Source organism: Oncorhynchus keta, chromosome 37 (assembly GCF_023373465.1).
Source record: "Oncorhynchus keta strain PuntledgeMale-10-30-2019 chromosome 37, Oket_V2, whole genome shotgun sequence".
NCBI classification, from domain to species: Eukaryota; Metazoa; Chordata; class Actinopteri; order Salmoniformes; family Salmonidae; genus Oncorhynchus; species Oncorhynchus keta.
The window spans coordinates 7,736,254-7,763,177 of NC_068457.1; the positions used below are offsets into that span (position 1 = coordinate 7,736,254).

Sequence of the window (26,924 nt, forward strand, 5' to 3'; positions counted from 1 at the left end):
TGTGTGTGTGTGTTTGTGCTTGAGTAGATGACTACTTACATGCCATGCACAGTCTGAGAGACAACAATATACAGTTGAAGTCAGATGTTAACATACACTTAGGTTGGAGTCGTTAAAACAAATTTTTCAACCACTCCACAAACTTCTTGTTAACAAACTATAGTTTTGGCAAGTCGGTTAGGATATCTCATTTGTGCAAGACCCAAGTAATTTCTCCGACCATTGTTTACAGACAGATTATTTCACTAATAATTCACTGTATCACAATTCCAGTGGGTCAGACGTTTACATACACTAAGTTGACTGTGCCTTTAAACAGCTTGGAAAAGCTTGGAAAAGTCGTGGCGTCAGAAGCTACTGATGGGCTAATTGACTAAACTTGAGTCAATTGTTGGTGTACCTGTGGATGTATTTCAAGGCCTACCTTCAACCTTGCTTGACATCATGGGGAAATCAAAGGAAATCAGCCAAGACCTCAGAAAAATAATTGTAAACCTCCACAAGTCTGGTTCATCCTTGGGAGCAATTTCCAAATGCCTGAAGGTACCACGTTCATCTGTACAAACAATAGTATGCAAGTATAAACACCATGGGACCACGCAGCCATTATATCGCTCAGGAAGGAGACGTGTTCTGTTGTCACGCCCTGGTCAAAGTATTTTGTGTTTTTCTTTATGTATTTGGTCAGGCCAGGGTGTGACATGGGTTTTTGTATGTGGTGTGTAGCTTAGTGGGATTGTAGCTTAGTGGGGTGTTCTAGGAGAGTCTATGGCTGTCTGAAGTGGTTCTCAATCAGAGGCAGGTGTTTATCGTTGTCTCTGATTGGGAGCCATATTTAGGCAGCCATATTCTTTGGTTGTATTGTGGGTGATTGTCCTGAGTGTCTTGATGTCCTTAGTCTGTGTTAGTTTGCACCAGTTAAGGCTGTTTAGGTTTTCACTACGTTTATTGTTTTGTAGAGTTTGTGTTTTGGATTCGTGTTACGTTGTGTGATTAAACATGGATCGCAATATACACGCTGCAGTTTGGTCTGACTCTCCTTCACCACATGAAAACCGTGACATCTGTCTCCTAGAGATTAACGTACTTTGGTGCGAAAAGTGCAAATCAATCCCAGAACAGTTGCAAAGGACCTTGTGAAGATGCTGGAGGAAACAGGTACAAACGTATCTATATCTACAGTAAAACGAGTCCTATATCGACATAACCTGAAAGGCCACTCAGCAAGGAGGAAGCCACTGCTCCAAAACCGCCATAAAAAAGCCAGACTACGGTTTACAACTGCACATGGAGACAAAGATCGTACTTTTTGGAGAAATGTCCTCTGGTCTGATGAAACAAAAATAGAGCTTCTTGGCCATAATGACCATCGTTATGTTTGGAGGAAAAAGGGGGATGCTTGCAATCTGAAGAACACCATCCCAACCGTGCACAGGGGTGGCAGCATCATGTTGTGGGGGTGCTTTGCTGCAGGAGGGACTGGTGCGCTTCATAAAATAGATGGCATCAGGGGAAGGAAAATTATGTGGATATATTGAAGCAACATCTCAAGACATCAGTCAGTAAGTTAGAGCTTGGTCGCAAATGGGTCTTCCAAATGGACATTGACCCCAAGCATACTTCCAAAGTTGTGGCAAAATGGCTTCAGGACAACAATGTCAAAGTATTGGAGTGGCCATCGCAAAGCCCTGACCTCAATCCTATAGAAAATGTGTGGGCAGAACTGAAAAAGTGTGTGCGAGTAAGGAGGCCTACAGACTTGACTCAGTTACACCAGCTATGTCAGGAGGAATGGGACAAAATGCACCCAACTTTTTGTAGGAAGCTTGTCGAAGGCTACACAAAACGTTTGACCCAAGTTAAACAATTTAAAGGCAATACTACCATATACTAATTGAGTGTATGTCAACTTCTGACCCACTGGGAATATGATGAAAGAAATAAAACCTGAAATAAATCATTCTCTCTCCTATTATTCTGACATTTCACATTCTTAAAATAAAGTGGTGATCCTAACTGACCTAAGACAGGGACTTTTTACTAGGATTAAATTTCACGAATTGTGAAAACGGAGTTGAAATGTATTTGGCTAAGGTGTGTGTAAACGTCCGACTTCAACTGTACCTGTCTCAAGGCGCTCCATCAGTTTGAAATATTAATGGCGCTGCGGCTGCAAAGCTGCTGCGATACGTTACATGGACAGTTACTATGACTAAGGGAATGAGAGAGGCAGCACCAAATACTATGTGGGATGGACGATGTGCAAGAAATAGACTAGTGACATGAAATATTACAGTAGAGTGACCTTCATCCCTTTAAGAATAGAATGAAAAAGTCCTATCGATCTCTAATGTAAGAGAATAGCTCAGTGAATAGAACCAACACAAAAAAAATTGTGGCTTTAAGTATGAAAATAAAACATGTTCTCACAATCTAGCTCTCTATTCACATTACTGTAATGATTGATGGAGCTGTGCATTTCATTGCTCAGTGAATACAATAAACATGAATGAAATGAAAATAAGGTATGTTCTCTCACATAACTGCATCGATGTCGCTGCGCATTTAAAAGGTCAGTGAATGGAAAAATACGAACATTTTCAGTCATTAGTGTGTACTAGTCATCCATCAAGGCGTCATTAAAGTCCAGCAACTACTGTACTGTTACTATGGTAATATGGTAATATGTAACAGGTGATGTGGACCAATAAAATGGCTATATTTGATGTAAAGATAAATGTACACCCTTGCGGCCACATAATTCTCTAGTTTTTCAATAGACATAATATGGACACAGTATACAGAAGCTAACGGATACAGTATGTATGTAATGGATATAGTAGCAAGTGTTTGCAGTAGCTAATGATGCATACAGAACCTTCAGAAAGTATTCACACCCCTTGACTTTTTCCACATTTTGTTGTGTCGATTAAATTCAGATTTTGTGTGACTGGCCTACACTTGCCACATAATGTCAAAGTGGAATTATATATTTTTTGATATGTTTACAAATTCATTCAACATTTAAAGATGAAATGTCGACAAAACATGCATCCTGTTTGCAATAAGGCACAAAAGTAAAACAGGGAAAAATGTGACAAAGAAATGGACTTTATGTCCTGAATACAAAGTGTTATGTTTGGTGCAAGTCAATTACAACACATCAATGAGAACCAGTCTTCATATTTCCAAGTGTGGTGGTTGCTGCATCATGTTATGGTTATGCTTGTCATTGGAAAGGAGTAGGGATATTTTTAGGATTTAAAAAAAAATGGAACAGAGCCAAGCACAGGCAAAATCCTACAGGAAAACCTGTTTCAGTCTGCTTTCCAACAGACACTGGGAGATGAATTCACCTTTCAGCAGGACAATAATCTAATACACAAGGCCAAAAAAATACACTGGAGTAGCTTACCAAGACGTCATTGAAAGTTCCTGGTGAGGCCTAGTTACAGTTTTGACGTAAATATAGGGTAAGACTTGTATTTGGCTGTCTAGCAATGATCAACAAGCAGAGTTTGAAGATCTAAAATAATAATATGCAAATATTAAAAATATACTTTAATTTTGTCATTATGGGGAATTGTGTGTAGATGATTAAAAAAAAAATATATATAAAAAATTATAATAATAATGAAAAATAAATAAAAAATAAAAATATATATAGGTATATATATATATATATATATATATATATATATATATATATTGAATTCAGACTGTAACACAACAAATTGTGGAATAAGTCAAGGGGTATGAATACTTTCTGAAGGCACTGCATATACATTTAATCAATTGATGTGAAAAATAGAACAGATACTATATGTTGATGTTGTTATTGTTGTCGTGGTTTCCATCTCTCTCTCTCTGGCCAGGCACAACACCAGTGAGGATGGGGTGGTGGGTGGCAGGTCAGTGGGAGAGAGGAGCCAGGAGCGAAACCACCCACACACCTCCCACAAGCCCTGCCAGACCTGTCAGTCACACACACACACACACACACACACACACACACACACACACACACACACACACACACACACACACACACACACACACACACACACACACACACACACCACACCGAACACACATTGAACTTATATGGTGCCAATGTTTCTGTTGATTTTAAAAAGACAATAGGAGGGGAGATTTTTGATAGACAGTGAGAGGTAATCAGAGGGGGGGTGAGCAGAAAATAAAATGAGATGACCTTCCGACAAACAAAAACAATAAGAAACAAGATAGACTACAGTATTGATGCTATATGAGCATCATAAAATCTACATGCAAAGTTACCATTTTAGCCTGTGGTACCTGGTACATTAATGACAATGTGTTACTTGTGATATGTAGACCTATCACCACTGAAATTAGGCTTATCCACCTAGTGTTCTTCAAGTTAAGTGTTGTGGGATCAAATATTGAATTGTATCCAAGAGTCAAATGTTGCTGTTTAATTTTTGTAATTAGAGTCTATTTAAATATACTGTTTCAGATATACACAATAGTTTAATTCTACTATTGAAAGATGTTTGCAAAATGATACAAAGCTGCAGAAAGTTTCAGTGAACACTTCCATGTTGACTGTTCCCCATCTAGTGGGCAATTCTGGTACTTCTTGTATCATATTGCAAGCACTCGTTCAGGTGTCCCCAATTACATTCAGACTTGTGACGATTTTTCCTTGAGGGTATGGTTCAGGGGGCCTGAACAGAGTGCAAATTGTACAGTGCAAATGGACTGCCTCTCTATTTATGCGTGGGATTACTTGGGAATCACAGGAGGCTGCTGAGGGGAGGACGGCTCATAATAATGGCCGGAACGGGGTGAGTGGAATGGCATCTAACCCATGGAAACCAGGTGTTTGATGTTTTTGATACCATTCGACTTACTGTGCTCCAGCCTATTCCACGAGCCCGTCCTCCTAAATTAAGGTGCCACCAACCTCCTGTGTTGGGAACAGATTTCCTAAATTAAAATCTATTTGAGCTCATTTCCTGATGATTTTTACAGTCTTCTAGTCCAAGAACAAAATTACTCCAAGAACGAAAATGTTAATAATATATAATAAAAATGGCACCGGAGATGACTACCATTTGAACCAATTGTGCTATTTTATGTGTTTTTTCACTTCGTAACTTATTTTGTACGTAATGCTTCTGTCACCGTCTCTTATGACCGAAAAGAGCTTCTGGATAACAAGACAGCGAATATCCACCTCGAACTGGACTAAGATCTTTTCTTTAACAAGTTGGATGCGAAAGATTTACTCCAGATACCGGACCAGGCCCAAATGCCTGTCAGGAGACGCAGGTCCGGGTGCCGAGTGAGAATTTGTTTGCGAGTGGGTAACACGCCTCTACCATCCGTCCTATTGGCCAACTTGCAATCAGTGGAGAATAAACTGGATCAATTTAAGACTGTCCTACCAAAGGGACATTAAAAACTGTAATATCTTATGTTTCATCGAGTCGTGGCTGAACGACAACATGGATAACATACAGTTGGCTGGTTTTTCCATGCATCAGCAAGACAGAACAGCTGCCTCCGGTAAGACAAGGGGTGGCAGTCTGTGTCTATTTGTCAATAACAACTGATGTGTGAAATCAAATATTAAGCAAGTCTTAAGGTTTTTCTCACCTGATGTAGAATATCTCAAAACCAGATGTAGGCTACATTATGTTAGAATTAGAATTAGAATATGTTCCGGGACTCATCCGATGGCATTGAGGAGTATATCGCATCAGTCACCGACTTCATCATTAAGTGCTTGATGGTTCATCGGAGGGCATTGCAGAATTTCTTATAAGCTTCCGTGTTAGAGTCCAGCTCCTTGAAAGTGTCAGCTCTACCCTTTAGCTCAGTGTGGATATTTCCTGTAATACATTGCTTCTGGTTGGGGTATGTATGTACTTTCACTGTAGGGATGACATCATCGATGCACTTGAGGAAGCCAGTGACTGATGTGGTGTACTCCACAATGCCATCGGAGGAATCCCGGAACATATTACAGTCTGTGACAGCAAAACAGTCCTGTAGCTTGGCATCTGCTTCATCTGATCACTTTCTTATTGACCGAGTCACTGGTTATTCCTGCTTTATTTTTTTTATTGTAAGCTGGAATCAGGAGGATAGAATTATGGTCAGATTTGCCAAATGGAGCATGAAGGAGAGCTTTGTGTGCGTCTGTGTGTGTGGAGTAAAGGTGGTGTCAAGTTTTTTTTCCTCTAGTTGCACATTTAAGATGCTGATAGAAATGAGGTAAAACGGATTTAAGTTTTCATGCATTAAAGTCCCCGACCACTAGGAGTGCCACCTATGGATGAGCATTTTTCCTTTTTGCTTAAAGCCATATACCGCTCATTGAGTGTGGTCTTAGTACCAGCATTGGTTTGTGGTGGTAAATAGACAACTACAAAGAATATAGTTGAAAACTCTCTTGGTAAATAGTATGGTCTACAGCTTATCATGACATACTCTACCTCAGGCAAGAAAAACCTTGACCGCCACCCTTTGTCTTACCAGATGCTGCTGTTCTATCATGACGAAAAAGCGTCGTTCAGCCATGACTCTGGGAAACATAAGATATTACAGGTTTTAATGTCCCGTTGGTAGGATAATCTTGATCGTAGGTCATCCATTTTATTTTCAAATGATGGCCAATAGAACGGATGGCAGTGGGGGTTTACTCACTCACTCACAAATTCTCAGAAGGCATCCCGACCTCCACCCCCCTTTTCTCCATCTTTTCTTCACACAAATGATGGGGATTTGGGCCTGTTCCCAAGAAAGCAGTATATCCTTCGCGTCGGACTCGTCAGACTCGTTAAAGGAAAAAGCTTCTTCCAGTTCGAGGTGAGTAATCGCTATTCTGATGTCTAGAAGTTTTTTTTTGGTCATAAGAGATGGTAGCAGCAACATTATATACAAAATACGTTAAAAAGAAAAGTTACAACCAACGTAAAAAAATGTCACAGTTGGTTAGGAGCACGTAAAACGTCAGCCATCCTCTCCGGCGCCATTAACATTTGTTATGCCTGAATTCGACCCAAAACCAACCAAGAAGTCCACTGCAGTGTTGATTGAAAGCAGTCATATGAAATCAATCAGTAGGCTATGTCACGCAAAGCTCTGAACCGTGCTAACCCGCCCTTTATTTCTGTTCAGTTCGACGAGCCATAAATTTGGCATCTGAACTGTGCATAAGATTATTTCCCATTCCCATGTATAGATATTTCACCTCATGATTGCTGTTTTTGTCTAACTTAACAAAGCAAACATAATTTTATTAACTGAAATACACATTCAAATGAAACCATTTCAAACGAAAAGAGGTGAACAAAATGCAAGAGCAGAGAACGCAGGAACACTGGTTGAATGACACATCTTTGGGTATTCTACAATGCAATGAATCTTCGTGTCTTTTTTCCCCCCCCCATCACCTGTCCATCTATAGTATCTATATCGATTCTATCACCTTGAAGAGACATATGATATCGGATTCTGTTCTTCATCTTTACTAAGGGGAGAATCCTATCTTCCACTTTGGTAACATTTTCACTTAGTCTCCCATTGACATCAATGCATGACTAAGTGAAAATTCAACTAAAAGTTAGGATTGCGCCCCTAAAAATAAAAAATAAAAAAACAGGACAGGTGAAAGCAATATGGAGGATCCCTACCTGGAAAAGTGCTGTAACCTGTCCAATTTCTTTCCCATTGCTGCAGATGAAGGAAAGTAGTGGAGGAGAGGAAGCCATATGGGGATGAACTCACGGTATGAATGTTGTTTTGAACACATAGTGCCTGAGCTGCAGGGGGCAATATTGCTCTTCTCTACATATTTCACTGCACTATCATCCCACACAGTTCTTGAGCTGTGAGGGAACAGTCGAGGTAAATCTGCCTTCACTGTATGGGAGGGATACGTTTCTTCTAGGCTACACCTGGAACTGGAAGTAAAGACTGATAACCACTCAAATACAACAACAGAAATACTCATTTAAATATAGTTGACCTTACTCACTCACGTAAAACAGAGAAACACACTTGACAGGTAATCAATTGTGTAGACGATACACTAAGTGTAGAAAACATTAAGAACACCTGCCCTTTCCATGACATAGACTGACCGGGTGAGTACGGGTGAAAGCTATGATCCATTATTGATGTCATTTGTTAAATCCACTTCAACCAGTGTAGATGAAGGGGAGGACAATTGAAACAATTGAGGCATGGATTGCGTATGTGTGCCCTTCACCCCAGAGGGTGAATGGGCAAGGCAAAAAAATTGTAAGAGCTGTCAAACAGGGTATGGTATTAGGTGCCAGGCGCACCGGTTTGTGTCAAGAACAGCAAAGCAGCTGGGTTTGTCACACTCAACAGTTTCTTGTGTGTATTAAGAATGGTCCACCACCCAAAGGACATCCAGCCAACTTGACAAAACTGTGGGAAGCATTGTTTACATAGGCCAGGCAACTCAATGTAGACTGTTGGAGTGAAAACAGATGCTTTAATTTGAATTAGAGCAATCCCCCTACCGAGGGTGCTACAGGACGGTATATCACTGTGTTGTGTGCCCATTTGTTTATTTTCTCTATGGAGCAGCGCTGTCTGGCTCTCACTCATCCTCGCCGTTTCTCCCCCTCACCTGAGATATCGACATGTCCTCCAGCTCGTGTCTCCAGTCAATCGGACAATAGCCATGTGTCTCACTCCTGTGCACTCTCTAGCCATGCAGTCTATCTAGGCCTTGATTGGTTAGTAGCCTAACGCATTCTCTCCAAGGGAGTAAATATTCCCCATACCGAACGGTCTTTTTCCATTCTGTGAGTGTCGGTGGACTTGTATACATGGGATGCTTGAGAACATGTACATTTGTATCACTATTGTTATGCCTGTTGGACGTGTTACTGGCGTGTTTACGACATACAGTGCCTCCAGAAAGTATTCATATCCCTTGACATATTCCACATTTTGTTGTGTTACAGCCTGAATTGAAAATATATTATATATATTTTTTAAATCTCATCCATCTACTCACTGATGAATGTTTGCACATTTATTGAAAATAAAATACAGAAATATCTAATTTACACCCCTGAGTCAATCATTTGGAGAAGCACCTTTCTGAGAAAGTCTCAAAGAGCTTTCCACACCTGGATTGTGCAACATTTGCCCATTCATTTTTCAAAAATGATTCAAGCTCTGTCAAATAGGTTGTTGATCATTGTTAGACAACCATTTTCAGGGCTTGCCATAGATTTTCAAGCACATTTGAGTTCAAACTGTAACTTGGCCACTCAGGAACACTCATTTGCACATGCTGTATATAGATTTTTCTACTGTATTATTGATTGTATGTTTGTTTATTCCATGTGTAAATCTGTGTTGTTGTATGTGTCGAACTGCTTTGCTTTATCTTGGCCAGGTCTCAGTTGCAAATGAGAACTTATTCAATCAACCCTTATCCCAGTCTGCTGTTCCCACATGCTTCAAGAGGGCCACCATTGTTCCTGTTCCCAAGAAAGCTAAGGTAACTGAGCTAAACGACTGCCGCCCCATAGCACTCACTTCCGTCATCCTGAAGTGCTATGAGAGATTAGTCAAGGACCATATCACCTCCACCCTACCTGACACCCTCAACCCACTACAATTTGCTTACCGCCCCAATAGGTCCACAGATGACGCAATCGCACCCACACTGCACACTGCCCTAACCCATCTGGACAAGAGGAATACCTATGTGAGAATGCTGTTCATCGACAACAGCTCAGCATTTAACACCATAGTACCCTCCAAACTCGTCATCAAGCTCGAGACCCTGGGTCTCGACCCCGCCCTGTGCAACTGGGTACTGGACTTCCCGACGGGCCGCCCCCAGGTGGTGAGGGTAGGTAACAACATCTCCAACCTGCTGATCCTCAACACTGGGGCCCCACAAGGGTACGTTCTGAGCCCTCTCCTGTACTCCCTGTTCACCCACGACTGTGTGGCCATGCACGCCTCCAACTCAATCATCAAGTTTGCGGATGACACAACAGTGGTAGGCTTGATTACCAACAACGACGAGACGGCCTACAGGGAGGAGGAGATGGCCCTCGGAGTGTGGTGTCAGGAAAATAACCTCACACTCAACGTCAACAAAACAAAGGAGATGATCGTGGACTTCAGCAAACAGCAGAGGGAGCTCCCCTATCCACATCGACGGGATAGTAGTGCAGAGGGTAGTAAGTTTTAAGTTCCTCGGCGTAACTGAATTGACAAACTGAATTGGTCCACCCACACAGACAGCGTTGTGAAGAAGGCACTGCAGCGCCTCTTCAACCTCAGGAGGCTGAAGAAATTCGGCTTGTCACCAAAAGCACTCGCAAACCTTTACAGATGCACACTCGAAAGCATCCTGTCGGGCTGTATCACCGCCTGGTACGGCAACTGCTCCGCCCACAACCGTAAGGCTCTCCAGAGGGTAGTGAGGTCTTCACACCCGGGGGCAACTACCTGCCCTCCAGGACACCTACACCACCCGATGCCGCAGGAAGGCCATAAAGATCATCAAGGACAACAACCACCCGAGCCACTGCCTGTTCACCCCGCTATCATCCAGTAGGCCAAGTCAGTACAGGTGCATCAAAGCAGGGACCGAGAGACTGAAAAACAGCTTCTATCTCAAGGCCATCAGCCTGTTAAACAGCCACCACCAACATTGAGTGGCTGCTGCCAACATACTGACTCAACTCCAGCTCACTTTAATAATTGAAATGGATGGAAATAGATGTAAAAAATGTATCACTAGCCACTTTAAACAGTGCCACTTAATATCATGTTTACATACCCTACATTATTCATCTCATATGTATGTATATGTATATACTGTACTCTATATCATCCACTGCATCTTGCCATCTTTATGTAATACATGTATCACTAGCCACTTTAAACTATGCCACTTTTGTGTTTACATACCCTACATTACTCATCTCATATGTATATACTGTACTCGATACCTTCTACTGCATCTTGCCTATGCCGTTCTGTACCATCACTCATTCATATATCTTTATGTGCATATTCTTTATCCATTTACACTTGTGTGAATAAGGTAGTAGTTGTGGAATTGTTAGGATAGATTACTCGTTGGTTATTACTGCATTGTCGGAACTAGAAGCACAAGCATTTCGCTACATCCGCATTAACATCCGCTAACAATGTGTACGTGACAAATAAAATTTGATTTGATTTTGAACTAGACTACCTGGTTAAATAAAGCTGAAATAAAAAATAATTAAATAGAGTATTACTGTAATGTATATACAGTTGAAGTCGGAAGTTTACATACACTTAGGTTGGAGTCATTAAAACTCATTTTTCAACCACCACAAATTTCTTGTTAGCAAACTATAGTTTGGCAAGTCGGTTAGGACATCTATTTTGTGCATGACACAATCAATTTTTCCAACAATTTTTTACAGGCAGATTATTTCACTAATAATTCACTGTATCACAATTCCAGTGGGTCAGATTTGACATACACTAAGTTGATTGTGCCGTTTGTGAATTTTGTTACTATACAATACATGGTTATTAGATACAGTCCTTTGCTCAAGTTGTTCTATTCATTGTCATTCCTTCGCGCATAACTTATCCCACTCTATTCCTTCACGCATAACTTATCCCACTCTATTCCTTCACGCATAACTTATCCCACTCTATTCCTTCACGCATAACTTATCCCACTCTATTCCTTCACGCATAACTTATCCCACTCTATTCCTTCACGCATAACTTATCCCACTCTATTGCACTCTGCACATATCGATGCAGTGTATTTACATCCTGTGTATTATATTCATCATCGTCTCTGTACATTTGCAGAACAATCCCCATGTTCATCTTCCTCAGTGTGTTTAAATAAAGTTCCTGTGTGTGTTAACTCTTGGGCTACTTGATTCCCCTCTCACGGGGGGTCAGTGGGTCACAAACCAGTAAAACAAATTAGAGCCAGGGCGCTCTCTTTGGGTCCAGGTCGGGATACTGTAAAGCAATTTGTGACAACTGCTGCTGTAAAAAGGATTTTATTATACACTGTATTGATTGATTGACAGATGGAAGTTGTGGTTGTTATGAGGAACAGATTGTTTTAGATGGTGTAACCAAGGAAAATCCTGTTTTCATACTTGGGTCCTTCAGCAAGGCTGTAGATTTATCAACTGGTGAAAGATATACCAGAAACACAAGAATGGGCATTTCGCTAAAAGGTGACTTCTCTAACGTGGGACTGGCCACACACACACACACACACACACACACACACACACACACACACACACACACACACACACACACACACACACACACACACACACACACACACACACACACACACACACACACACACACACACACACACACACACACACACACACACACACACACACACACACACACACACACACACACACACACACACACACACACACACACACACACACACACACACACACACACACACACACACACACACACACACACACACACACACACACACACACACACACACACACACACACACACACACACACACACACACACACACACACACACACACACACACACACACACACACACACACACACACACACACACACACACACACACACACACACACACACACACACACACACACACACACACACACACACACACACACACACACACACACACACACACACACACACACACACACACACACACACACACACACACACACACACACACACACACACACACACACACACACACACACACACACACACACACACGTGTACAAACACTCGCACCAACTCACACACACACACAGAACTCCCTTGGGGCAGTGAATCAGGCAGATAAAGAAAAACAGGATTCCATTTCTCTGTGTAGCAAAGGAAAACCAAAACAGAAGTGCTGACGGCTTCCTTCACTCAAACCCGATGGGAGCGTTTATCACATTGGTGCCGCAAGATAGAAATCTGCTTTATTTATTCAGGTTGATGGTTCATCCTCATTTAAATGATAAGGAATGCATTGTTATGCTGGTGTGATGCCGTTTCCTATACGCCAATCAGGATTTAAGGTCACACTCTATTAGACATGAACAATATTGGTATATTAGGATTCATAAACGATGAGCAATTGCACAATTTTTGCTACTCCATGGAGGAACACTCTTGAGTTCCCATCTCAAAACGGGGCTCAGAGATAGGTTTCCTATAATCTGCCCTCCTCTCATCTCCCCAATACACACTCGGTGTATGACTGCAAACACAGAAATACAGTACACGTTTTGTATACGTACACAGACGTATACACACATACACTACCGTTCAAAGGTTTGGGGTCACTTAAAAATGTCCTTGTTTTTGAAAGTAAAGCACCTTTTCTTGTCCATTAAAATAACATCAAATTGATCAGAAATACAGTGTAGACATTGTTAATGTTGTAAATGACTATTGTAGCTGGAAATGGCAGATTTCTTTTATGGATTATCTACATAGGAGTACAGAGGCCCATTATCAGCAGCCATCACTCCTGTATTCCAATGGCACGTTGTGTTAGCTAATCCAAATGTATCATTTTAAAAGGCCAATTAATCATTAGAAAACACATTTTCCAATTATGTTAGCACAGCTGAAAACAGTTGTTCTGATTAAAGAAGTAATACAACTGGCCTTCTTTAGATGAGTTGAGTATCTGGAGCATATCAGCATTTGTGGGTTCGATGACAGGCTCAAAATGGCCAGAAACAAAGAACTGGCAGCTTCTTTAAATAGTACCCGCAAAACACCAGTCTCAACGTCAAAAGTGAAGAGGCAACTCCGAGATGCTGGCCTTCAAGGCAGAGTTGCGAAGACTGACCAATAAAAATAAAAGATTAAGATGGGCAAAAGAACACAGACTCTGGACAGAGGAACTCTGCTTGGAAGGCCAGCATCCCGGAGTCGCCTCTTCACTTTTGACGTTGAAACTGGTGTTTTGCAGGTACTATTTAATGAAGCTGCCAGTTGAGGACTTGTGAGGCGCCTGTTTCTAAAACTAGGCACTCTAATGTACTTGTCCTCTTGCTCAGTTGTGCACCGGGGCCTCCCACACCTCTTTCTATTCTGGTTAGAGACAGTTTGCGCGGTTCTGTGAAGGGAGTAGTCAAAACAATTCCAATTTTATTAGTCACATGCGCCGAATACAAAGCAAATAGTCTGGGTAGCCATTTGACTAGATGTTCAGGAATCTTATTGCTTGGGGGTAGAAGCTGTTTAGAAGCCTCTTGGACGTAGACTTGGTGCTCCGGTACTGCTTGCCGTGTGGTAGCAGAGAGAACAGTTTATGACTAGCGTGCCGGGAGTGTTTGACAATTTTTAGGGCCTTCCTCTGACACTACCAGGTATAGAGATCCTGGATGGCAGAACGCTTGTCCCCAGTGATGTACTAGGCCATTCACACTACCCTCTGTTGTGCCTTGCAGTCAGAGGCCAAGCATTTGCCATACCAGGCAGTGATGCAACCAGTCAGGATGCTCTCTATGGTGCAGCTGTAGAACCTTTTGAGGATCTGAGGACCCATTCCAAATCTTTTCAGTCTCCTGAGGGGGAATAGGTTTTGTCGTGCCCTCTTCACAACTGACTTGTTGTGCTTGGACCATGTTAGTTTGTTGGTGATGTGGACACAAAGGAACTTGAAGCTCTCAACCTGCTCCACTGCAGCCCCGTCGATGAGAATGGGGCCGTACTCGCCCTCTTTTTCCTGTATTCCACAATCCTCTCCTTTGTCTTGATCACGTTGAGGGAGAGGTTGTTGTCCTGGCACCACACGGACAGGTCTGACCTCTTCCCTATAGGCTGTCTCATTGTTGTCGGTGATCAGGCCTTCCACTGTTGTGGCAAATTTAATGATAGTGTTGGAATAGTGCCTGGCCGTGCAGTCATGAGTGAACAGAGGGGACTGAGCACGCACCCCTGAGGGGCCCCTGTTTTGAGGATCAGCGTGGCGATGTGTTTCTACCTACCCTTACCACCTGGGGGCGGCCTGTCAGGAAGTCCAGGATCCAGTTGCAGATGGAGATGTTTAGTCCCAGGGTCCTTATGCGCTTTGAGGGCACTATGGTGTTGAATGCTGAGCTGTAGTCAATGAATAGCATTCTCATATAGGTGCTCCTTTTGTGCAGGTGCGAAAGGGCATTGTGGCGTGCAATACAGATTGCATCATCTGTGGATGTATTGGGCAGTATGCAAATTGGAGAGGGTCTAGGGTTTCTGGTATGGTGTGTTCATGTGAAGCCATGACCAGCTATGACCAGCCTTTCAAAGCACTTCATGGCTACAGACGTGAGTGCTACGTGTCGGTTGTCATTTAGGCAGGTTACCTTAATGTTCTTTGGCACAGGCACTATGGTGGTCTGCTTAAAACATATTGGTATTACAAACTCGGACAGGGAGAGGTTGAAAATGTCAGTGAAGACACTTGACAGTTGGTCAGAGCATGCTTGCAGTAAATGTCCTGGTAATCCGTCTGGTCATGCGACCCTGTGAATGTTGACCTGTTTAAAGGTCTTACTCACATCGGCTGCGGAGAGCGTGAGCACACAGTCTTCCAGAACAGCTGATGCTCTCATGTATGTTTCAGTGTTATTTGCCTCAAAGCAAGCATAAAAGTAGTTTAGCTTGTCTGGTAGGCTTGTGTTACTGGGTAGCTCCCGGCTGTGCTTCCATTTGTAGTCTGTAATGGTCTGCAAGCCCTGCCACATCCGAAGAGCGTCAGAGCCGGTGTGGTACGATTCGATCTTAGTCCTGTATTGAAGCTTTGCTTGTTTGATAGTTCATCGGAGGACATAGCGGATTTCTTATATGCTACCGGGTTAGAGTCCCACTGCTTGAAAACGTCAGCTCTAACCTTTAGCTCAGTGCGGATGCTGCCTACAATCCATGGCTTCTGGTTGGGGTATGTACGTACGGTCACTGTGGGGACAACGTCATCGGTGCAGATATTGATGAAGCCAATGACTGATGTGGTGTACTCCTCAATGCCATCGGAGGAATCCCGGAACATATTCCAGTCTGTGCTAGCAAAATAGTCCTGTAGCTGAGCATCTGCTTCATCTGACCACTTTTTTATTGATCTAGTCACTGATGCTTCCTGCTTTAATTTTTGCTTATCAGCTGGAATCAGGAGGATAGAATGATGGACAATTTGCCAAATGGAGGGCGAGGGAGAGATTTGTATGCGTCTCTGTGTGTGGAGAATGTGTGGAGTATAGGTGGTCCAGAGATCTTTTTCCTCTGGTTGCACATTTAACATGACAATAGAAATTTGGTAAAACGGATTTAGGTTTCCCTTCATTAAAGTCCCCGGCCACTAGGAGCGCCGCCTCTCGCGTGGGTTTTCTTGTTTGCTTGTGGTGGAATACAGCTCATTCAATGCTGTCTTAGTGACAGCCTCTGTGGTGGTATGTGGTCGTATGTAAACAGCTACGAAGAACACAGATGAAAACTCTCTCGGTAGGTAGTGTGGCCTACAACTTATCATGAGATACTCAACCTCAGGCGAGCAATAGCTCGAGACTTCCTTAGATATTGTGCACCAGCTGTTATTTACAAAAATACATAGTCTACACTGTATTTCCCTTGTCCTGCCTGTACATTGTTCAGCCATGACTCCATGAAGCATAAGATGTTATAGTTTTTACTGTCCCGTTCGTAGTTTAATCCTCCCGTAACTCATCGATTTTATTCTCCAGGGACTGCACGTTTGGAATGTGCAGAATGGAGGGAAGTGGGGTTTTATTCGATCGCCTACAAATTCTCAGACGGCAGCCCGCCCTTCAGCCCCTCTTTCTCCGCCTCCTCTTCACGCAGATCACGGGGATCGGGGCCTGTTCCCGAGGAAGCAGTATATCCTTCGCGTCGGGCTCATCAGAGTCGTGAAAGGAAAGAAAGGATTCTGCTACTCCGTGGTGAGTAATCACAGTCCTGATGTCTAGAAGTTATTTTTGGTCATAAGAGACGGTAGCGGCAACATTATGTACAAAATAAGTTTAAAAATAAGTTACAAAGAACGCAGATAAACGAACAAAAAACACAATCGGCTGGTGGCACGTAAAACGTCTGCCTTCTTACAAAAAAAGTAGTACACAGCGTTGTACGAGATGTTCCGTTTTTTGGCAATTTCTCGCATGGACTAGCCTTAATTTCTTATAACAAGAATAGACTGACGAGGTTCAGGACAAGTACATTAGAGTGTCTAGTTTTAGAAACAGACGCCTCACAAGCCCTCAGCTGGCAGCTTCATTAAATAGTACCTGCAAAACACCAGTCTCAACGTCAACAGTGAAGAGGCGACTCCGGGATGCTGGCCTTCTAGGCAGACTATCTCGGTCCAGTGTCTGTGTTCTTTTGCCCATCTAAATCTTTTATTTTTATTGGTCAGTCTGAGAAATGGCTTTTTCTTCGCAACTCTGCCTTGAAGGCCAGCATCTCGGAGTTGCCTCTTCACTTTTGACGTTGAGACTGGTGTTTTGCGGGTACTATTTAATGAAGCTGCCAGTTCTTTGTTTCTGGCCATTTTGAACCTGAAATCTAACCCACAAGTAAGTGCTGATGCTCCAAATACTCAACTCATCTAAAGAAGGCCAGTTTTATTGCCTCTTTAATCAGAACAACAGTTTTCAGCTGTGCTAACATAATTGCAAAAGCGTTTTCTAAAGATCAATTAGCCTTTTAAAATGGTAAACTTGGATTAGCTAACACAACGTGCCATTGGAACACAGGAGTGATGTTTGCTGATAATGGGCCTCTGTACGCCTATGTAGATATTCCATAATAAATCCATAATAAATCAGTTTCCAGCTATAATAGTCATTTACAACATTAACAATGTCTATACTGTATTTCTGATCAATTTGATGTTATTTTAATGGACAAAGAATGTGCTTTTCTTTCAAAAACAAGGACATTTCTATGTGACCCCAAACTTTTGAGCGGTAGTGTACGTATATGCACACACACACACACACACACACACACACACACACACACACACACACACACACACACACACACACACACACACACACACACACACACACACACACACACACACACACACACACACACACACCTGGGATCAAAGGAACATTTGCTCCACTTCAATCCACCAAAGGAAAAACAATTGTAGACGTTATTGCCCAGTGTTTAATACCACATAAAACCACAGTAAAAGTAAGACAAACAGTGCTTTTGGTAGAGGTTCTTCTCATAGCGGATGGAGGCAATGTGCCATGTTTGCTTTGGGATGGATTTCTGCTTTGTCAGAGGAGAAAACCATCTGCTCCACAGTAAGAGATATCTGTGTTAAGTTCCCTGTTGCAAACAGTGCCTTGGGCCAACCATTTATTTGTATCGTAACGCTGGCTTCGAGGTGAGCGAGAGGCCTCCACCTCATGCTATTAGCACAGCTGATATGGGAAAACAGGGAATCATAGGAAAATAGTCTGTCAAGAAAAAGGCTCTTCTGTCTTCAGCTGAAGTCTGTGATGATAGATTTACTGTCCAATTGAAACACAAGGAACATATGCATGGCATGTCATCGATAGTCAGAGTAAATGGATAGGCTATTACTTTAACACTTCTCCAGGCATCGGGGGATCTGATCATATGTGCAGCCCAACTGCAATAAAGACTACCTGGAACATACCCAATAACAAAGATATAAGAAAACTAGCAAGGCTGTAAGCTATAATACTGAGGTTATATGCTACTGATGTAGGTTTTATTCACTAAGAGAGTACACTGTGACACGTTGCTCTGGGTTAGAGACTAGAGAGAGAGCAACCTCTGTCAAATGATCTCTTCCGACGATCTCCATCACAGCCCATAATGAACTCCGTTAATTAAGATCCTGGTCAAGGAAGAAAAAGAAAACGGGGTTGATAATGGAGGAAGATTATTTAATTAGCCTCCTCCGATCCAGACTCACAGGACATAATTAAGGATCTCTTATCCTGCCTTAATGGGCTTCAGGGAGCCAGAGCCCCTCATTCATTCTCTTATTTAGTCTTTTGCTAACATGCTGATGACATGCTTCCACTAACCTCTTTTAGAGCAACACAACACGGATCGAAATGTGTGTCAGAAGTTGTGGCTAAGTCTATCGGTAGAAAAACGAAAAGGTCAGAAAGAACGGTTTTGAATACATTGAAAGTAGTTCTTCGTGGAGATCACTCTGCAACAATAGGTTCCCCTCAATCGGTCTTTACTGTAATTCCCATATTTTATTCATAATCGTGGGTTGTTTTCATTACTTCGTCTGGAGGAAATTGATATTACAGGAAATTGAATTCCTGTGACCTTTTTTTGTTTTGTACCCTAGGGTCAATTGATGCTATTGTGAGATTTGTTTTCCCACTCATGTTCAAAGCCATCCATGACCACTTGGTGTTAACTATCCTTTGTTTGGGAGAAATCCTTCCTACTGACAGCAACTTGCAGATCCACTTCCTATGTCTCAACCACACTACGCCTCAGGACGACAACTAGGCCTAAAGTGTGGAGAGTAAACATCTCAGGAATCACATTGATATGATGTGCAGCATGACTGCAGTCAGAAGAAGACCTGTAATTGCGACCGGTTATTCGGTTAATGGAATTGATTGGCTGGTGAGCACATTTATTTAATTTATATGAATAGGTTCGAATTTAGAGAAAAGACCAGCAAAGACCAGCATTTACAACTAAAACGTAATATAGGGCTCTATTAACTCTATATTGATGAAGTATTAGTGATTGCGTGATATACATTTTAAAGTCAGCGGTTTACTGTGAATGCAGTCTCCACTAAGGTGAGAACATTGCCTTTGTGTACGACAATCTAGAGCTAGGATTCCTTTAGAAACCAAATAAACGACAGTCCAACAAGATGGGTCTTCCTTCTCACCGTACCAGCGGCAGTGAATTCATGAAACGTGGTGCTCATCAGGAACTGTTGCTTACCAGCCTCCGAAGATGAATAGACATGATTAAAAAGACCATTGCTGTGAGCCTTTATTACAGTCATATGTAACGCACCACCTTAATAGGGTGTTTGCTCCCATGTGCAGGCTGTGTGTGTGTGTGTGTGTGTGTGTGTGTGTGTGTGTGTGTGTGTGTGTGTGTGTGTGTGTGTGTGTGTGTGTGTGCGTGCGTGCGTGCGTGCGTGCGTGCGTGCGTGCGTGCGTGCGTGCGTGCGTGTGTGTGTTGCATGCTTTGTGCCTGCCGGCTGCGTATTTGATTGGTGGGGTAGGGGCCTACAGAGGGCGCTATGGGGTAATGAAATACATGTTTAATAGAGCGTGGGCAGGCCACATGACAGCAGTTTCCCCCACATGACAGCAGTTTCCCCCACATGACAGCAGTTTCCCCCACATGACAGCAGTTTCCCCCACATGACAGCAGTTTCCCCCACATGACGGCAGTTTCCCCCACATGACGGCAGTTTCCCCCACATGACGGCAGTTTCTCCGACATGACAGCAGTTTCCCCCACATGACGGCAGTTTCCCCGACATGATGGCAGTTTCCCCGACATGACGGCAGTTTCCCCGACATGATGGCAGTTTCCCCGACATGCGGGCAGTTTCCCAACATGACGGCAGTTTCCCCGACATGACGGCAGTTTCCCCGACATGACGGCAGTTTCCCCGACATGCGGGCAGTTTCCCCACATGACAGCAGTTTCCCCCACATGACGGCAGTTTCCCCGACATGACGGCAGTTTCCCCGATATGGCGGCAGTTTCCCCGACATGCGGGCAGTTTCCCCGACATGACGGCAGTTTCCCCACATGACGGCAGTTTCCCCCACATGACGGCAGTTTCCCCCACATGACGGCAGTTTCCCCACATGACAGCAGTTTCCCCCACATGACGGCAGTTTCCCCACATGACAGCAGTTTCCCCCACATGACGGCAGTTTCCCCGACATGCGGGCAGTTTCCCCGACATGACGGCAGTTTCCCCACATGACAGCAGTTTCCCCCACATGACGGCAGTTTCCCCACATGACGGCAGTTTCCCCCACATGACGGCAGTTTCCCCCACATGACGGCAGTTTCCCCACATGACGGCAGTTTCCCCACATGACGGCATGTTTCCCCACATGACGGCAGTTTCCCCACATGACGGCAGTTTCCCCACATGACAGCAGTTTCCCCACACGACAGCAGTTTCCCCCACACGACGGCAGTTTCCCCCACACGACAGCAGTTTCCCCACATGACAGCAGTTTCCCCCACATGACAGCAGTTTCCCCCACATGACAGCAGTTTCCCCCACATGACAGCAGTTTCCCCCACATGACAGCAGTTTCCCCCACATGACAGCGGTTTCCCCACATGACAGCAGTTTCCCCCACATGACAGCAGTTTCCCCACATGACGGCAGTTTCCCCCACATGACAGCAGTTTCCCCACATGACGGCAGTTTTCCCACATGACGGCAGTTTTCCCACATGACAGCAGTTTCCCCACATGACAGCAGTTTCCCCCACATGACAGCAGTCATGTGGGGGACCCTCCTACACCTTCTAAGGCTTAAGCCAAGGAGTGGGCTAGGACCAGGCCAGAGAGAAAAGAGAATTTGAACAATTGAGAATAAATTCAGTGCATCATTCTACTGTTATTGCCCGAATGTGTTCACAGATGTCTAACTGTTATCGTTTTGTGGGGGCGCAAATTGACAAGTTAAACAGTGAGAGTGTAAGAGTGTGTGTGAGTCTCAATTTGAATGAGTGTGTATCAGCCATTTTGCCTGACAGGATACATGACCCGGAGGCTAGCCACACATCAAACGTAATGGCTGTGTCCCTAGCTACGGAGAGAGGCCTGTCACATGTCTAGCACACAGATCGAGTGTGATGTTGAATATATATTGCTCCATGACATTGGTATGCAACATACTTTCATACCACAGCCGTGTTCGATGACAGCACAGAGCATGAAACACCAGACGGCATGTAATTGTGATGACTGGGATCAGGGCTGGCCTTAGCCTGCGTAAACCAGACTGAATGTTGTTCTCACCATTGAGTGAGTCTGGTTCAGTCGGTTTTAACCACGCTAGCCAACAGTAGGCAATACTTGGTTCAGAACGTAACCGTTTTGTAATGGTCTCGGCGACTTTGAATACGGTTTATGTCAGTGATTTGGGGAAGTAAATGTTATATTGTGTTCAGGGTTGGGTAGGTTACTTTCTAAAAGTAATCAGTGAGTTACTAGTTACCGGTCAAATTGTAAATCAGTGATGTAACTTTTGGATAACCCAAACACAGTAGGATATTCGGATTACTTTTAGATTACTTTCCCCTTAATAGGCATTAGAAAACTAAAAAGGATCCATCAAACGCATTTAGTGTGTCAGTGGTCTCAGGCTTACGGTCAGACTCGCTCAGATGGAACAAACTCAAACTCAATGCTGAATTGAATGTCATTGAGAAAACAGAACAATGTCATAATGTATTTATTTTTGCGAACATCCTTTCTGAATTTAAAAGTAATCCATTAAGTAATCTAGTTTCCAAAATGATCTAATTACAATATTTGAACTGGTAATGTAGTTACATGTAATCAGTTACTCCCCAACCCTGATTGCATTTTATGTGAATAGATTTTTTTTAAATGAATGGTTGAACGTGTTACCAAGGAGCTGTTACTGCTTACTGGCTCGTTGATTTATCTTCAGTCACAGAGGGCTGCAGTATATACTGTTTATTGTTCTCAAATCCCGCCTATTAAATGAGAAACCGAGCCGGACACCACAGCCTCAATTACATTAATTAACCAGATAAATTGGTATTCCAGGTCATCCTCCTAGCGACCGGGCTGCACATCTTGCCACATCATAATAATGGACTTCAATGTGATCTGATCATCTGCCTCGGCGCAACTACGATAACCATCTGGAACCTACCCTATTCCAAAGGTAGTAAATAAGACTGCAGAGAACTGGAGTCGGTTCACAACAGGTTTATTGTCATCTACATGGTTGCTTGCCTGTGGGGTTGGCGTAGCCTCAAATACAGCAATGTCGCCAGTGCAAGTGAGTGGGATCACTCCCACAGCAGCCAGCAGTATCCCCATGAGAGACACGCCTGGGGAAGGAGGTTCAATTATTTCACTCGGAATACAATACAGCGTTATCATAACCCTGAGTAATACTACACTTATGTCCAAATGTTTACCTACAAGCTCTTGCTTATAGCGTGGGTTTTTAGCACTTTCTCAAAGCTTCAGTTAGTGGAAAACACTTTTGAAATAGGGAGGTATCGTAACTTGTCCAATAAGGACGCAGATTTTTACTTACCATTGCTAAATGTTTCCTTACGGTGTGCCCGAGTGAACAACTACAGATCATGCAAAAGTCCTTCACCTGTTGTGCTCTGGTAGTTGACCTCTAGTTGAGACGCCTGCTCCTCAGGGAACGCATTCGTCTGTAGCCAGTCGGAGGCCTGGACTAAGATGGAACCCGAGAGCAGCCTCCACCTCCCATCTATCTGTTGTGAAACAGTGATCCGTCAGCGTACAGAATCGGATGGGGAAGAGATGCAAGCTAGACACCACTTGATAGAAAAGCACCACCAAGCATAGATCAACTCATAAACTTCAAAGCTTACTCTGGTGAAATACATTGTCAGTCAGCAGACTCCTCCCCATTCTCAGGCCACAGGTGGAGTCCCAGCAGCCACACACCAGGTCATCCCGACCTGCTGAAACCCACCTTAAGAGGAAAGAAAACAGGACCCCAGTTCAGAAAATGCAAACCAATGAAAACCATGTATAGCTTTGGGTCCTAGCTCAACACAAATCCAATGACGAAACATCCATGTTTGCAGAATTATAGTTTTGTGCAGTATAAACCCGATCCCCATAGACAAACCGGTTTGCCTCTGTAGTAAACGACGAGCAAGCCTCGTGTTCTGAGTCACTGGAAGCAGAGGCCGACCTTGCTCTCAGATGACATGTGATGTACATTTATAGGAAGGTAGGAGAGATATTACTTGTACAGGGTTGTGTTCATTAGAGTGTTCATTAGAGTGTTCATTAGAGTGTTCATTAGAGTGTTCATTAGAGTAAACAACAGAAAGTCAAAGTCGGTGTTTCTTATTGGATAAGTCCAGGTAATTCCCTGTTTGTTTCTTCCATTTAGTGCCTAATGAACATGACAGGTGAGTACAGTACATACAGACTAAAAAATAAAATGGCCTTCAGGTGAATGCGCCGTTACTCACAGAGCTCCTCTCATCTTGGTGGAACCTGAAGGCCTCAAGCTGAAACTGGAGTTTGTCATCCTGGGTTTGCTGCAGGAAGTGGGACTTGGAGCCTGTCTGTCTAGCATCAGTCAGACACCTATAATGGGATGAAATAAAAACAAAGTTTCATTTACATTCACAATATACAGAAGTATAGTGAGGGGAACGCACACGCACCGCTCACGCACCCATGGTTCTCAATTAAGGAATATCCACGGTTTAGAGGCCATTTCAGGGGTCAGCGTAGCCACACAGCTGTCCACGGAGACACGGAGAGTTGTGTGGTGGGCTTGGATAATGGAGGCTTCAATCCTCATGACATACCCCAGAAAGTATTAATTCAGTATCCACCATTCATTTTTTTCCCCCATAGGGGATTTTAGAAACTCTTAAAACAAGGTCTGTGTGATGTGTTGATGTCCAAGAGAGATTTGCATGGCTACGGTTACTTTTATCAATATGTTCTGCTCTCTTTACTCTCAGACTCTAAAATGCTAATTAGCATCCATGTCGACATCATGCAAGACTCATGCAAATCCCTGCAAGGTCCTGTATGTCATCTCTAGCTGACACCTTTGCTAGCAGGTATTGTGTGAATTTCAAACTTGCACAAAACAGTACAGAGAATTGTCAATTTAAATAGACTTTGCCAATGTATCGATTACTACATTTAGCCATCATTAGATAGTTAATCCAGAGATTCTTACCTTTGCCTTGATTCGGCAGTCTCGTCCAGATCATCATGGCATTTGTAGTGCTTTATGATAGCCACATTAGCATTTCAGGGGGGGGTAAATACAAGAGAATACATGAATAAAAGTGATTGTCCTAGAGAGATTTACACAGTTATCAAAACATCATGGCAGAGTAAGCCTACATAACAATGCCCTATGTGGAATATGAGTGGAATCACTTCCCTGTTTGACCGCTAGGTTATGGGTATTATGACTGATACGGTGGTTCTCTATAGCCCAAAATGGCAGAGGTCAACTTTAAAGGTGTAGCCTCACCTTTATTTCCAGTCAAATATGCTGCCCCTGCGCTTGTTTTCAAAGTTTGAGGGCGGGCCTTGGGGATTAAGAATTTGCTTTGCTTCTTGGCCAAATGTGTTCACAGTATCTCAAGTTTCTACTGGAGTGATGAAAGTTACAGATTCCACCTTTAAGCCCTATGTTCTATACCCACCTGTTAAGAGCCTGAGAGATAAGACCAGCTGCTGCTCTGAGACCTTGGTGGAGGAGAAGGGGACCCAGGTAGGCTTCAGAGCGTTACTGGTTACATTGTGCTTCCTGATGGATACAAACGTTTTACAGCCAGAGCCAGGGTTGTGTTCATTAGAGCATGACACGGAAAACATTTGAAAAGTGTGAATGAAATAAAAGTCCTTAGCTTTGATAATGGCATTCAACTCCAAACTCATTTGTTCTTACAATGGGAGTGCCTTTCCCAAGGAAATCCTGCTTGACCTCCACCCGAACCACGTCCTCCCTGCACTGGACCGCTACACTGGTGGCAGACACTGGATTCTTCCACTCAAACTTCTCCGGCTCTTTTGCTTCCTCCTTCACCATATGGTTCAGGACTCGGCCATGCACAGGCGGTTTCCCTGCTTTCTGGCAGGCTGTTGAGGTTCATATTTTACAGGCACCTGGGTTGGTTACTGAACAGGGTTTCTATGTTCAAACTGTACAGGAGATGGTGCAGGTCTCCCGTGCTCAGTGTGCACATGGACTTGAACAGGTATCCTTTGTTCAAATGGCATAGCGGTCTGAATAGGTATTGGGTGGGTATCCTTGAGTCTGTGCTCACAGGCTCTTCGGCTTGCTGCTGTGGACCCTAGCTGGCAAAGTTAGATGTTTCTTGACTACGTGATGGCATTGGAAAACGTCAACCCTGAGCATAACTAAATGACCTGAATGAGACAAGCACAACAAACCCAACCAAATCTACTCGCAGCCCCATTCTGATTTTTGGACATAGTGTCCATTGTGGATTCAATGACATTTCATTTTAAAGCAGAATCTGTGCGCTTGCTCCCGACGCCTCCCGCTTGTCTTAAGTGCAATTGCTGCCAGGAGAGTTGCACAAGATTATGGGTGTGTCTCAATACTCTTTCATGGTTTTCTATCCTTGTCTCCTGTCACTCACTGAAAGGACTCTATACTTTTGAGATGCACCCTCAGTATAACTGACTTTTGCTTATAAGCTGTGTTCGGAATTCTCATACTAACCGTACTATTTGTGACGTAAATTGAGTATAAAGTATGCTTATTGGTTATAGTATGGATATAGTTAGTATGCCAAAAGTACCCGGATGTCGTACTAAGTACTTTTTGGGCCCAGAATGCAACGTTATCATATTTGATGAAAATGGCGGAAAATATGCAGCCAAAGTCCGACAACGCATGAAAGATTGGGGCAGCAGGTAGCCTAGTGGTTAGAGTGTTGAACTCGTAACTGGAAGGTTGCAATATCAAATCCCCAAGCTGACAAGGTAAAAATATGTAATTCTGCCCTTGAACAAGGCACTTAACCCACTGTTCCGAGGCTGTCATTGAAAATAAGTTCTTAACTGACTGCCTAGTTAAATGAAGGTAAAATTTGATAACTGAAT

The 26,924-nt window shown here is 43.3% G+C and overlaps 1 pseudogene; it reads right to left on the reverse strand.

Annotated features, from left to right (window-relative positions):
* Positions 1-23,404: 23,404 nt before the first annotated feature.
* Positions 23,405-25,881, reverse strand: LOC118369968 (zona pellucida sperm-binding protein 3-like; annotated as a pseudogene).
* Between the last annotated feature and the right edge of the window lie 1,043 nt (positions 25,882-26,924).